Below are 15,052 nucleotides of genomic sequence, written 5' to 3'. Positions count from 1 at the left end.
GAGATCGACCACCTGCACAGACTGGCGTTGATACTGTGACAGTCTTAGGGGAGAGAACTCTTTTGCATGTCTCAAGTACATTTTAGTTAATTGCAAAAGGTTACTTCAGTCTAATCAGTTGTTTGTAATTAACAGATCAAACAAATCATCACGTACCTTATCTACATAAGAATATGCACTAGTTTAGTTCAACCTGATGCCGTGTGTTTCATGAGTATTCTTACTTAATTTAAGAATATATTTCAATTTATTATCAACTTGCCTTGAGTTCATATAAAGTAAAACAGAAAAAGACCTGTCTCGGGAGATTGTTGAGGTAACCACACACTTTCAGAGCAACTTGTGTCACAGGGTGCAGCTCAATTGGCAGCCTTGTAGACATCTTTATCTGCACTGGTGACCACAATCTGGGTATCTGTAGTCAGTGAATCGGGCACATTTCATTCCATCCTAAAGCAGATGCATAAATGAGATTAGTTGAATTATACTACATGGGCACCTCTCCTCCCACATTGCTCCTAAACAGAGCTAAAGGAGACAAGCTCAGCTGAAGACATCTAGACTCTGATGCTCTACACTCAGGTCGTATAAATCCTACCTGTCCCACTGCAGAGAGGCACCTGAGCCAGGCTCACCAAGGACCCAAGCCCATGGCGAGCTCTGAGGGACCAGAGTCTGCCTCTGCCCCAGGTGTTGGTGGATCTGCGTGGGGTTGCAGAATATGATGCATGAAGGATTTGATTGTTGCTAAAGGCAGCAACAACAGTAGCTTCAGGAATGAGACAGAGACAGAAAACGAACCTGATGCTGAAGTGAAGTGAAGCTATGAGGTGCTCAGGATGTTCACACCTGATTCCAGAAAGCATCTCTATGGGCCTTCTAACATTTTCTAGGAAAGAGAGGGATGGTACAGCTAGTACACTTGCAGCAGAGCAGGACAAAGACATGAATGGTCTAAATACGCAAAAGAGTGGAGACAGCTGAAGATCCCCATCGGTACAGGTACTCACAGGCCAGTGGACTCTGAAATTCCCAGGAGGAGAAGTGAGGAGGAGTATGATGAATTTTAAAAATGCAATCCCTGTTACAAGGATCCAGAAAACCTAGAGGGCAGCAGTTAGTCATCCTGAGGGACAGCTGTCCTTTCTTTTGTGCCTCCTGTCTCAAGAGTGATGATGGGAGTGATGGAGTCTGGCGATGTAGTCAGTGTTTGAAATGACCTGCTGGTAAGAAACCTCAAGTTCCCTCTGCTGTGCAGAGCACAGGGTAGCTGAGAGCCAACACTCTGTTGAATTGCCTGTTAACTTTTCCTTGAAGTTAAAATTCTGGCTTGTCAGGAGCAGCAGCTCTGCTCCTCTTCCATCCTCTCCCATCCTCTCCCCAGCCTCCTCCAGGGCACATGGGCAGGATAAGGACTCCTAGGGCAGAAGAAAGAAGCCGGCATGTTCTGACTACTTGGTACATCAGAAGTTCAATCTGTGTCCACAGCTCCCTCACCTCCTGTGGGCTCGTCCATGAATGGTCCTACAGATACACTGAGCTTTCTTGAATCCTATGTTTTTTAGAAGGAAGCCTATGACTACGGGTGTTTGGGAAGCAGAAATTAACTTTGTGAATTTTCATTTAATGACCTTTGGGTCCTATTTTCTCCAATTAGGAGCACCACCCTCTCTTTTTGCAATATCCTATGCATAAAAAAGTAGAAAAGAACATTTCATTTGGGGCATCTGATGTTCAATTCACTGTTAGCTTTTAAAATTACTGAGATATTCTCCTTGTTATTCTTCCACTTAAGAAAGAGAAATGGTAACTAACCCAAACAGTTTCTTGAAGTGTTATGATTTAATTGAAAAAAGCATCATGTGGCATAAAATGGTGGCTGTTGCTTTGGTTATTTTCTGACCCATTTCTCCCCAGAGAGAACTGGGGATGCACTTGGGACTAAAATCTCACAGGATATTAACTGTCTTCGTGGGACACATTAAGCTGCTTAGTTCCAAAGTGTTCGTCATTCTGATTGATTGGGTAGGAAAGTTTCAGGTTGCAGATGCCAGGTATTTGGTTTGACAGCCATGTCCTGTATCTGAGCCTAGCCTAGATGATCCAGTATGCTGCAATCCTGGAGAAGAACATACCTTCCTTGAAACGTTTGGAAAAGATGAGATGCTGGACTTGGCCGTCTTGCCCAGTAGAGGGAATCCTGTGGTTTCCACAGAATGGTGTGGACTTCGGTATGGAGCACAGCGGGTGAAAGAAACAATAAAAAAGTGGAAGCCTATGGTGAAATAATTTTCCAGATTTAATAACTAGCTCTAATTAAGTACTGGGAGAGCTTTTCAAATTCCAAAGGCTTCTGGGTGTTTAAATTTTTCTGACATCCTTCTATTATCTGAGATATTAAGGTAGTTAAAGCCTGAGAAAAATGTAAGCTATGTCTGCATATTTTGTGTGGTGATATCAGTTAATCCCAAGGCTTTCTCAAGGAATCCGGTTCTTAGTCTGGGATTTAGAAAAATGACATTAATGTTCCTTTGCCTCCAACCCGACATCCATTAGATTTAAATTACAGTCTCTCCCAGCTTGATTGCTAGAAGTCCCTGCTCTTTTGCCTCTTGGCACATGTTTCTCGCTCATCAGTCTGCAAAAATGCTGCTGCCCACCTTGTCCCTCTCTCTTGCTCTCACTGCACCAGCCCCACCTGAAGCCATCCTGTGGCCTGCCTTCCTACCTGCCTTCCCTCCTAACTCAGTCCTGGGCACTTTGCAACCCTATCATTCACCCACGCTTTTGGTCTGTGTCTCCATTTCAGATCCTCCTCTTTCTTGACCTCCTGCACGTCTTTTGAGCTGTGAGATTTTGAAGGAGACTAGCTCAGAGAACAGGACGATGAGGCACATGGCTCAGGCAATGACAAAAATCAGTAGTCAGAGGCAAAGGCTGGGGTGCTCCTCATGGCTCAGGAGGTATTGCCTCTGCACCTTCTGCTGAACCCACCAGTGATCCAACCAGCCATGGAACAAATATGTAGATTAACAGACCTGGGGGCCATACAATACTTAGGGACATGGCTGCAGGTAATTTCAGCAGTGTCTAAGAAGGATTAGTCACTGTAAAGAATTTTGGGAGCTGCACCTCCGGGCCCAGAATTGATTGTAGGAGCAAACTGGCCTCCAGCTGCAAATCCAGTAGAGCAGGTATCGCAAACCTAAACCCTTGACATTGGTGTCTTGGCACATGGGACAGCTGATGGAGCTGACATGGTGAATTCTTGTTTCCCCAGAGCTCCTTTGCCTGCCCAGCAATGCAGCTTTGGACAAAATTGTTTGGGGCTGGAGGCACCTGCTCCTTCAGCTGTCACCTCATGGGTCTTCAGCTTTGAGCTCCATCAGCTCCCTGAGTGAGGGGACCTGGAGACACCAGACAGACTTAACACTGTGTATTCTTCTGGGTGGGAGGGGCAGGAGAAACGGCCCCCAATACCACTAGTGTAATAAAGACAAATGCACAAGGCAGGATCTTCCCCATCCAATGCCTGTAGTTTCAACCATCACATCTGATGGGTCGAGTGCTAGGCTGTACATAAACTCTGCAGCAGCTTTATTCTGCAGAGTATACCAAAGTCTTGGCTTGCCATCCCACAGCCAGAGGGACCTGATGGGGCTTTCCAGGCTCCCCCTTGGCCTGGGCACTCTGCAGATCTTCTGCATAAAACCCAGCCCACAGCTGCTGCTGAACGGTGCACCCTGATATGTGCCAGTGAGATGAAGGTAAACCCAGGTCCCTCCAAAGAGCTACCCTCCTGTTAGTGCAGGCAGTAAATGGCAGAGGAGAACATGGAGAAAAGAGCGGGGAAAGGGAAAAGCAAAATATAAGAAAGTGCAGTCAAGGTTAATGTTAATAACCAGCAGAAAAGACGCAAGAGAAATGTCCTTCTAGGCTCTCAGAAATGTTGCTAGTAAAAGAAGAGAAAAAGAATAACAATGTTTAGGATTTTTTGTAGTACCAAGGACGTTACTGGAGGGACCAGTTTACAGAGAAAGATTAAAAGAGCCATAACTCCATAGCTCATTTGAAACTTGGCATGGCAACAGCTGGTAAGGGGCTTTAGGAAAGGAGAGGAACTGTTTAAAGCTGACTGAAGTAGAGTAACTGGGAGCCAGGAGATGAAGCTGAACATCGGATTGCTCATGACTGATTCAGATTCCCTTGAGTCACTGCTTGTATCAAGAGAAACCAACCCTTTGACGTTGAAGGACTGTATCAACAGAAGTGGGAATCTTCTTCTGGGAAAGTCTGAGAGACATCATCAGACAAGGACGATAAGTGCTTTTGGTAGGGCCTTGAGTCAGCCTGCCCAGCAGATTATCACATACTGCCAAAATGGGCAAAACTTAAAAGACCCGTATCAGGCTCTCCTCCTCGAAAGGGCTCCCGCAGAGGAAGGGGAAAGTGTGTGTTTGTAGTGGAGAACTTCTTTCTCGTTGTCATGGCAATGGACCATGCTGATCTCTAGCACTTTTCTAAAGCAATATGTAAAAAGAAGGAATAATAGGATTAGCTGGCTACTTACATTGATGAAACCTAAATGTGATTAGCAATTCAAACTCATTCTATTTCTGGGTGAAATTCTTAGCCTGGAGGTCACTTTTCACAGAAGAGAGATGGTGCTTGTCATTTCTAGGGGCTGGTAACTTTATATGTCTAGTTTGCTGCCTGCTAGTAATGTCTCCTGAAATTAGAGGGGATCTCTGTGGTGGTCTCAAAGGTTGCATTTACTTATGGTTTCTTCTTTGTTGCAAATGAAGTTGCTTAATTATATCAAAAGGGCAAAATATTCAGTGTTTTTTTATCACTTAATAAGGAGAAAATTTTTTTTACATGGTAGGCTAGAATTCAACTTGATTTAAAGATACAAAGTGAATAAATATGAGTCCTCACATTTATGCACTCTAAACTTAGTTTAATCCAGGCTTCAGTTGCACACACACAGAGCATTTCTGATGGTTTGAGGGAGAATGAAAAGCTAAAATGAAAACCGTCTTTAAGTGTTGTTTTATATACTAAATATTGCTATTGAGGGGACTGCTTTGACCAGGCAGGTCACACTAATGCATTTGATGACTGCAGTATGTGTAATGTTTGCTGGTATTTCCCTATTTCAAGATATATCACAAATATGATTGTTATCTGACTGTAGCCTATGACATCAGAGACGCAATCCAAACATATTCCTTCAGCAGTATCTTGACATGAAATGCTTTTGAGAGAGACCCTCTGCCAATGGAAAAACATGTTGAACGTTCTCCAATCTTTCACAAGAGAATACAATAATATTCATGAGGTGTGCGGTCTTAGAGAAGCTGCAGTGGCCTTAACAGTTTGAAAAGAGGTGTCACTGCAAATGAATATAAAACCGGTAGCACAGTGTTGGGGATTTAGAGACTTGTTTTGAACCTTTATTACTTGTATGCAGCAGCATGTAAGCTGCGTTCCCTGATTTCACTACCAATACTGCCAAAACTGTCTGCCACAAGGTTTGGAGCTCTTGGGGACATTTGGGTAGCTGTTGGGCGATAACAGCAATGCTAGCTGCAACGGCCTTGTGTTGAGTACTACGAGAGCCTATTTCTGAAGTATCAAACCAGAGAACGTGGGTTTAAAAAATGTACCAGGACTCTAGGAAACAGGATGTTGTTGTGCTTCTATTGGGCAACAGCTGAACAAGAAGGTGCCACCAGGGTACAGGACCCAAAGAGCACCCAGGGTGCCTCCTGCTGAATGATCGCTGGTAGATTTCTCTCTGCAATTACTATTGCTTTCCTCTTCCTGATATCCGTTTCAATTCTCTTTATAGTCAACCATGCTTTGTGTTTGCTCATTTGTTTTATTTAATCATATTCATAATCTCTTACAGCTCTGAAAGTAGTCCTTTCCCCCTTCCAAGGCTGGGATGAAAAGCAAGGTGCGGGTACCATGCAATCAGAGGGATGACACATGGAAGGTAGGAGAGCACAGCGTCCCAGCTGCTCAGGAGCTGCCACAGAAGCCAGGACCACATGGAAGCCTGCCCCGGGAGCCGGAGCCCAGAGCCCATGTTCACCTCAGAGGCAGCAGGGGAGGGTTGGCCAGGTGTGCCCCACCAAAACGAAACACAAAGCTGTCCAGCCAGAGCTGGAGAGGGTACACAAGAGATGCCACCTGCAATCAGTAGCAGCAAACAGGACAGCACCTTAGCAGGTCCCTCAGCCCACCAAGAGTTGTGCTCCAAGGCGCCTTAAGCTTCACCTAAGGTCACCCCCTAGGTCACTCTGCCACCTGCATCGATTGCATTTGTGCCCAGCACCAGGCTGTGTCTTCTACCAACCTGCAACGCAGCCATGGGGACACAGCACACCATTTTGCACCGTTCGACAGTACCAAGGCACATTGCTTGAATTTCAGCCATGGTGTGCAGATTGTTTGAATCGATGAAGGAAGGTTTTCATCAGCTCTCCTAACAACAATGAACAGAATTATGCATTTGCTTAACAATCAATCAGTCTTGCGTGAGATGTTATAATTTCCAGTTCCTGTTTCTTGTCTATCTTCCTGTTTCCAAACAGTATTCAATAAAAAGAAAATATTGCTCAAAGGACAGATTTAATTATGACTACTTTTTCATTGCCTTAGCTAGAGTGCATAAAACTGCATTTTATGCTCTGACGTTGATGAAATTTTTGGGATACTAGTACAGGTACTTTGATATTATTCCAAAGCAAGTGGGTGGGTATTAAAGAAATTAGTCTTGGTCTATACTTTTATAGATCAGAGCAAGATTATTTCAATTAAATAATTGCATAGTTGATATAGTGGCAAAACTGCATAATCCAGAAAAAAAAGGTTTTGATTAAACAAACATTTTATTTGACCCAGTATGAGACATTTCATTTACTTTTCATGAGATAAGACCTTTTCAAAATAGTTTTGCTGGCTTTCAAAATGAGGTTTTGAAAGAAAAATGCTGTTTCATTTTAATAACATCTGAATAAAAAGCTTCAGCTTTTCTGATCTCTCTCTAATCTCCATTTCTGTTCAAAATTATTCATTTAATTTTAAAAATGCACTTTTTAGCAAATACATTATTATTCAGAAACATGCCATCTGGCCAAATCCATGATGGATGTCTTTTTTATTTCTGTGCCCCATTATTGTATTGACATGCTTTGCACCATGCTATGGGGGAGACATGAACGAAGGCTGTAAGAAACACAGAATAACGATGTTTTTTTTCAGGTATTGTAAGGTATTTTTCACAGAATCCCAGATGATATATCTAAAGACACACTAAATATAGTACCCTACTGACTAGATGGTAACAAATTCAGTTGTGGGGCTTGCTGGTGCCTCCACACCACAAATCTATGTGGAAGCTTAATTATTTTACCAAAAGTGGCAGTACACGATACTGGAATTTTTAACAAAAACAGAAGGAGCTGCTGCCATACAGAAAGGGTTTTTCACCTAGATTTAGACCATACTATATCCAGGGAAATATGGCAGTATTAAAGGTGAGGTGTTTGCAACTTGCAGCAGCAAGACTGATACTTCTGCAATGGACCATCCTCTACTGAGTTGCATGGGCTAGCAATTAATTTTGTGAGAACGCAATTCCTGACATAAAATATTAATTAAAAGCAGCATTTCATTCTAAATCTGAGGACTGCGTCTTCAAAAAAAAATAAAAATAGGGGTCTAAAGGACAGGTCTCCTATAAAATGAACAGATTTCCAAAATACTGAAAAGATCCTGTGATTTTTTTAATGTTAACTTCATAAAGCACATTGCTTTTTTAAATTCAGGCTCATCACTGTAATACTCACAGATAGAGTAGCACCTTAACTTTAAACTTCTGTGTTTTGACAATCCCGACCTAGTTTTGCACTGCAAACTTATAACCTTTTTGCAGATGTTGCCGAGATACATTAAGTCAGGGGAAGGGAACAGCAGAAATATTTTGCTGCATTGGAGATTTGGAGGCTTTTTGGGCCAGTGTGGCAGCCACAGGACCTGGATATTGCTGTTAAGCATTTAATGCCAGACCAGCTTTCAACTTGTCTGATTACTTTGTCCTTTGGGGTATAAAGAGAACTGCTCACCTCGGAGAAACAGGATACATGCAGATATACGCTCCCCATTTGTGGGACTGGATGCACATCCCACATTAATTAGCTCTGGGGGAGAAATACTGGGAGATGTTTATGGCTGGAGGCAGCAGCAGGCGTGTGTGCACAGCGGTGTGCCGCATCGGGACCTCGCACAGCGTTACGGGGGCGACGGAGATCCTCGCTTCTGCAGAGAAAGTGAGTAGCGTTTGTCCCTGGTAGGGGTAGGAGGATGTTCACCCTGCCAAATCATAGACCTTTAACCCAGGAGGTACCTGCACAGGGCATGAAGAGCTGACCTCCGCCTTTCCCAGGGACGGGTGTGAGGGACACCTCCTCTTCCATCCCCATGGATGTTGTTGGGGCAGCAGGAAGCTGGGCTTTTATACGCAGCACCCAAGTTATCTCCTGCAGTCAGGAGATATTTTTTTAAAAAGCAGTGGCTTATTTATGGTGGTGTTGATGCCTGCATAATGCTTATGGAAATTCACGCCTCATCTCCTCGGACAGCCAGTGCACACAGTCATTCCTTCTCTTTACCTCAGACCACAAGCACAGGAGAAGGTCCTACCTCCTACACTCACAAGCTTTGTCTTACTCTGCTTTCTCTTCTCCATTCACCACGCTGTCTCTCAAACCTGTCGGATTTCCCCATAAAAATTTTCCCACAAAATCCATTCCTCCATTGCCCCACTGGTGCTACCGACCCTTTTCCACGCCGTGCTCCCACCTGCCTTTAGTGCTGCCCTTTCCCGACAGCTTGCCCATGCTGCTTGGCTGCTGAGCCTGGTGCTGCACCCCAGATCCTCCCATTTAGCACCAGATGGGACCACGTCTCTGGCCACTTTCATGGGAGTCAGTGATGTCTCTAATGGTAACACACACGCCTTGCACAAGACAAGGTCTTGCACTTGCCTGCAGATACAGACCAGCATGTTGCTTTCAACCCTTCTCACGAGCAGGACATTCCTCCAGTTGCCATCAAAAACCATGAAGTGTGAGAAGGGCTGCTCTATTTTACTGTTTTCTATTCTTGATGGCTACTGTGCTGTCGTCACCAACACAGTACCCACATGCTGGGCTCGCCTGTGCTATGGGATGTGGCCGGACTCTGACACATGCAGGTCAGCATCTTTCATCCTTTCCCTCAGGAGAAAAAGGAGGGTGTGTGTGTGGGGGGGGGTTGGTGCTTCTCTTGACTACCTGTGACTCAAGGTTCATGTTAGGTCAAAGAAGTGCATCTTAACAAAAAGCAGGAGTAGGGAGGTCTGTGGTGGCCTGTGAGAATGCCTTTGTGAGTTTGTTCTGCTAAGGCTTGCTCCTGAGGAAGTTCTGCTTCTCACAGAGGCATAGGGAAAGTTAACTGTGCCTCGGTCAGGGCTTGGGATCCCTGCACCCAGGCCCATACATATGGCTAGACAGCCAGCACAGAGAGAAGATAACGTTTGTGCTTGAACTTGCATGAGCTGGTTGCTGCTGACTGAAGTTTCCAAGTGGCTGAAGACTTCAGGTCCAGATATGCTGCGCTGCTGCAGTGCAAATAGGAGATGTGACAAGTTCAGTCACCACTAGGTTATGATTTGTCAGGTTGATTACTCCTGGCAGATAACAGGATGACCATCCCATGGCTGAACGGAGACAGGGGAAAGCGCTAGTCATGGATACTTCCATGTGAAAGGTTTGTGTGTGAAATGAACTAAAAAAACCCCAATGAATGAAATTAAATGAACCCACAACCAGCACACAATGTGTGGACTCAAAGAGAGGACTGAAGACTCTTATCTGCCAACCCATACATTCACATTTAGTTCCAAAAAGCCCTTTTCCATGCCTGTGCTGATTTTGACCCAGATGGGGATCGTCCTGCTGATTGTGATCCATACAGGGCACTGGACTGGAAGGACGTTCTGCAATCTGCATGTTGCTGACATTTGATTCGTGCCTGCTAAGGCATTTCCCCAAGAGGAAGTCTTTTGGTTAATTTCTATTGCAATGTCTTGAGGGCATTTTCCTTTCTGTGATCTCATCAGACCTCACAACAAAACGGAGCCAAATATGTTTGGCATTTCTCTGGGAGACTTTGTGAAAACCGGTAAGTGAGAATGGCGTGAAGCTCTGCCAGTGAATCAGCAGGGGTGCCCTGTGCTGGCCCCGTTGGTAAGCGAGTGCACATAAATGTGCAAGAACATTTAGATGTATGCAAATGTGGAAAGAAGCCAAATTATCTTTTTGTATCCGCTGAATCCTGTGCTTACTGCCTTGCAATACTGCTGGAGATGCTGCTGGATGCCTACCAGTGAGCTGGCAGGCACAATAAACGTACAGAAAGTTGGGTGATGTTTGAAAAAAGAGTCATTTCCCATGTTATAAGGTCCTCAGCCTCAACTGTTATGTTGTTTTCCCAAGTCCCAGAATTTTTTTTTTTTGCAATATCGTCAAAAAACTTCTGCCAGTTTGCATACAGGCAGACTGGGACCCTCCGGCACGTGTTGCCCGAGTCCATTGTTTGTTTGCCTGGCCCTTGTGTCCGGGCTTGGAGTAGGGCCCTGGCAGAAGACATGAGAAGCCCTCAGTCTTGCCTCCACAAAACCCCAGTGTCACACACAGACTAAGGAGTTAACAGATCATGGAGCTTTCCTGTAACAGATTTAGAAAAGCAGAAACCAGGGTTATTTACTGTTCCCACATTCTGCGCTCAGAGCAGTTTTAAATTGCTAGGTTAACTAGCCATTCCTGAAAGAAATTTTCTGTGCACCAATGTATTCTTTGTGGTTGAAGCAAAAATTACTTACAGACAGTGCAATGTTTCTTGCAAAAGAAAGCTTCAGCTAATGGAATATCTTAAAATTCAGCTGTGATATCTTTTAGCTTCTTTCTGGCTGGGCGTTAATTTGATCTATACCTTTTCATGCAGACAGTTCGAAGAAATGTCTCACTTGGTAAGAGACATTGTCATGGAGATATGACGTAAAGTAGAACATATCCAAAAATTGCCCTCAGTTCTATTGTAGTTACCGCTAATGGCACCGAGATGTAGTGTAAGCTCACCGCGAGCCAACTTCTGATGTCAATTACATCAGTGTAAACGAGATTAGAAATTGGCCCAAGCCTATAGGTTTAAACATGACTGTCTTGAACTTTATTTTCAGGACAGATCTGAGATTTCGAGGAAAACAATACACTTGTTAATTTTAGCAGTTTTATCTCGGCACAGTTTGGCAACAGTTCTAATAATAATTCCTAGCGCTTGGCTTTATTTTACTGTTCGCTGTATTGCCTGAGCATCAGCACAACTCAGCCTGTCAGATGAGATATTTCAATGAACAAAAGGCAGGTTTGAAGGCTGGGGACCAGTAATAAGAGAAATGCAAACAACTGTCATTAGGCATGAATTTCATATTTTGTGAATGACATATTTTCCTCTCTGGTAGGTCTGTACCAGGTCTGCTTCTATCCCATCTGGTATTCAACACTTAGGCTGCTTATTATTAGATGTAGAAATCCATAACACATTTCAAACAGATCAATGGTATCAGAAAACTTGCCATCACGCAGGAGTAAAACAATCCAACAAGATAAGAATGATTTTTTTTTTTTTTCCTGGCAGCTGTAATCTTTTCGGACACCCAAAGAACAACGTTTCTTTAACCTCTAGATTAATTGACATACGCACAGAAAAGAAACAACATTTGTCCTACATATGAAATATGTTAATAGAAACTCGGATCAGTCCCAAGGAAAAATATTTGGGACTGATACTATTTAGGCCAGCAAAACTCTCAGGTAACTTTTAGGCATCACTTATACTTTCCTTTTGAGACTTGGCAAGAGGCTTCTGTGCTGGCCTTTACGGGCATTGTTGCTGCTATGAGTGTTACTGAGCTAACCTGAGATTCAGGCCAAAGATGTGGACCTAAATGTCCTTTCCAGACAAAATGAGAGTTCGTAAAGTTCAATTTTCAAACAAAAAAAAGCAATCAAGATGTCCTCGCAGAAGATCAAGGCTTCTAAAAAATGATCTGCAAGTGTTCCAGTCCGACCCAAGTCAACCGAGAGCAAGGAACTAACCAAGAAACACAAGTATGCAGGAAAACATGTGAAAGATCTAATCACTAATGAGAAACATTTACTCCCTCACTCTCTGGATTGTGTGCTGATCTTCCATTCACTTTTTCTTTTTTTTTTTTTTTAAAGTATTTTCTGTGCTATAATTCGCAACAGCTGGAACCATTTTGTGTGTGTGTGTGCGCGCATGTGTGTATGTGCCGGACAAAAGAACATTACCAACTTGAAAAGGAAAAGGATGGGCACTGTTTTTGGAACTTGGCTCTGAAGGGAGTGTGTAACGATATGAGAAAGATTAAGTAAGTGGAGGAAGCTGGGGGATCTTCTAGCCGCAAGGCTGCTGCAATGTGGGTGGGCTCAGCAAGGGTCTCAGCACATCCTGCCCTACCAGTAATACCCTGACCCTGGTTCAGAGATTTCACAGCGCTGTGGAGCAAGAGGGTGGGTATGTTCACTGCGAAGCCTTCTTCAGCCAAAATCTCTTTGGGCTGAGGCCTGGCCAGTGACTGATAGCTATGCACAGTAATTTCAATATTTCTTTTACACAAACATAATGAGGCGTTGTTTATCGTAGTCCTGAAAAGTTTTGGGGTTGAGATATTGGGGGAAACAAACAAAGAAACACTTTGCGAGCTCTCTGAGCAGTGAATGGTTCCCCTTGGCATGCTCTGACAGGCCATTTCATTTTAGCTTTGCTGAATCAGCTAAATGGGGAAAACTCAAAACTCATTGCCAAGCTCTTATGGCAATTTCTCTTTACCACAGTGGCCATAAACAGATGTTGTTATCCTCTATACTGGGAACCAAGTATTCCTTGGGGCAAGTTTGTGTAGGATGTGCGGATTGCTCCAAAATTAGGGAAAGGCTGAGGCTTAGGGGTGTACACAGTGGAAGTGAACATTGGGTTTGTCACACGGAACACACAAATTCCATGAAAAACTTACACGTGTGGCATGAACCAATGTGACACTGAAACACGTCAGCACCTAAGTTATATCAAATGCAATTCTGTGTGTGTCAGGGGCAGGAGGGGTTCTCAGATTTTTATCTCATAAAGTATTGTAAGTGAAAGCACTATATATAAATTAACTCTCTCCCTTCCACAAGGCAGCTACCGCAGAATGACACAAACAGGCCATTAGTAGAAGTTGTAAGCTGACTTCTGTGGAAGGAGGCTCATCAAGAAGTGCAAAGCTTGCACTGAGTTAGCAGGGTATCACTCACAGCAGGAGCTACTGAGAGGAGAGTTCAGGAAAGGCATCTCTCCAAAGAACTATGGCCAGAGCTCTGTTCCCAGTCACGCAGGTAGCCAGAAGTTTTCTTCAAGGCCTTACATCATCCTTTTGCTGGTGGATATAGTACCAAAACAAACGAATGTTCCTTGGGACTGGTTCAGCTTTTATTATGCTAATTCATATGGGAGACAAACACATTTTTTCAAGCATGATATTTTGAATCGCATACAGATATGCCCTATTCAGTATTCAGAAGAGTGTATAATTATGTAATTTTACACACGGTAATTCTGCTAATACAATCAAACATGGTGCTTGCATTTTGTGACACAACATCACATTGCTAAATGGATCACTATAAACCTCAAGAGGTACAGCAGCCATCAGAAAACACAAGTGAAAAATTGGTTTTACTGGGACACTCTTCTCATGATCATACATCGAAGCCATTAGGATGAATTCCCCAAGAAAAAACTATGTCCAGACTTTTGACTGGAGAAAAACCTTGGAACAGTTTGGGATCTCTTCCTGCCTGCTGAGCTTTGGAGAAAAATCAGAAGTGTTTGGGCAACCTATGTCCTTTGTGCTTCTCAGCTGCAACTCTCACACACTTCAAAATGGAGTATAACTTGCTCCAGTTGTACGTTTCCCCCTCTTACTGCATCAGACTCTCCTTGAACAAAATCCCAGCATCTCTGCATCCCTGACCTGCCCTGTCCTTGTCTAGAGATAAGGCATCAAACTCTTTACCCTTTAAAAGAATTGCGGGTGGGAGACATGCCCGAGGCACAGTCCCTAGTGAGTAAACCTGAGTCTTAAAGTATTATCTGCAACAAATAAAGTTTGAATGCCAGGACACCCACAATGTGGGGCATCTTTCCACTTGGTTCGTTGCAATCCAGGGCTTAGAGCAAGAACGCAGCACAGAGACAGCCCAGTAGCGAAGGCCAAATTTTAGTTTCCAGCTGCTGGGGTGGCTGAATGCCGCTGAACCCTGGCTGATTTTGCTGCACCCTGTAAGGTTACCAGTTTCCCCTGGCTGCCAGCACAAGAAGACCTGTGCTCAGAAGGCTAAACACGCCCTGACCACGGGCCACCTCGTTGAGGCTGTGCAGGAAGGTTACGTCAAGGCATGAACTAGATCCTCCAAAATCTCTGCCGTGTCCTTTTCTCCTGCGGTGCCCTTCCCAACCAGTAACTCCAGTCAGACCTTCTTTGCCATTCATTTTGTCCGCCCTGTGTCAGCTGCCCCCATGTCCAGCAGGGCTGTTTCCTGCAGAGAACCCGTAATGTGCATCATGGTTTTTGATTAATAGATCCGTACATTCTTTATGCCTGAATGCATGCCATAATTTATGAGTAACAACAAGGATGTGTTCTCCAAAGAAAGTAATACTTGACTAAATTGTTCTCTTGACGTAAACCTGTAATTTAAAAATTATATATATTTAGAGTGCAAGTCAAAACAGGAAGTGCATTCCCAAAGCGGATAAAGATATTTCTAAACCTAAATATCTAGTGATATAAAATTGCCTTGAAATGTCTCTCCCTTCCCCGCCTAACAAAACCACCCCTTACCAAACAAGCCTGCTATTTATGGGAGCGCTTTGC

This window comes from Rissa tridactyla, chromosome 2 (genome assembly GCF_028500815.1).
Source record: "Rissa tridactyla isolate bRisTri1 chromosome 2, bRisTri1.patW.cur.20221130, whole genome shotgun sequence".
In the NCBI taxonomy this organism is placed as follows: Eukaryota; Metazoa; Chordata; class Aves; order Charadriiformes; family Laridae; genus Rissa; species Rissa tridactyla.
This window is presented reverse-complemented; position numbering follows the sequence as displayed.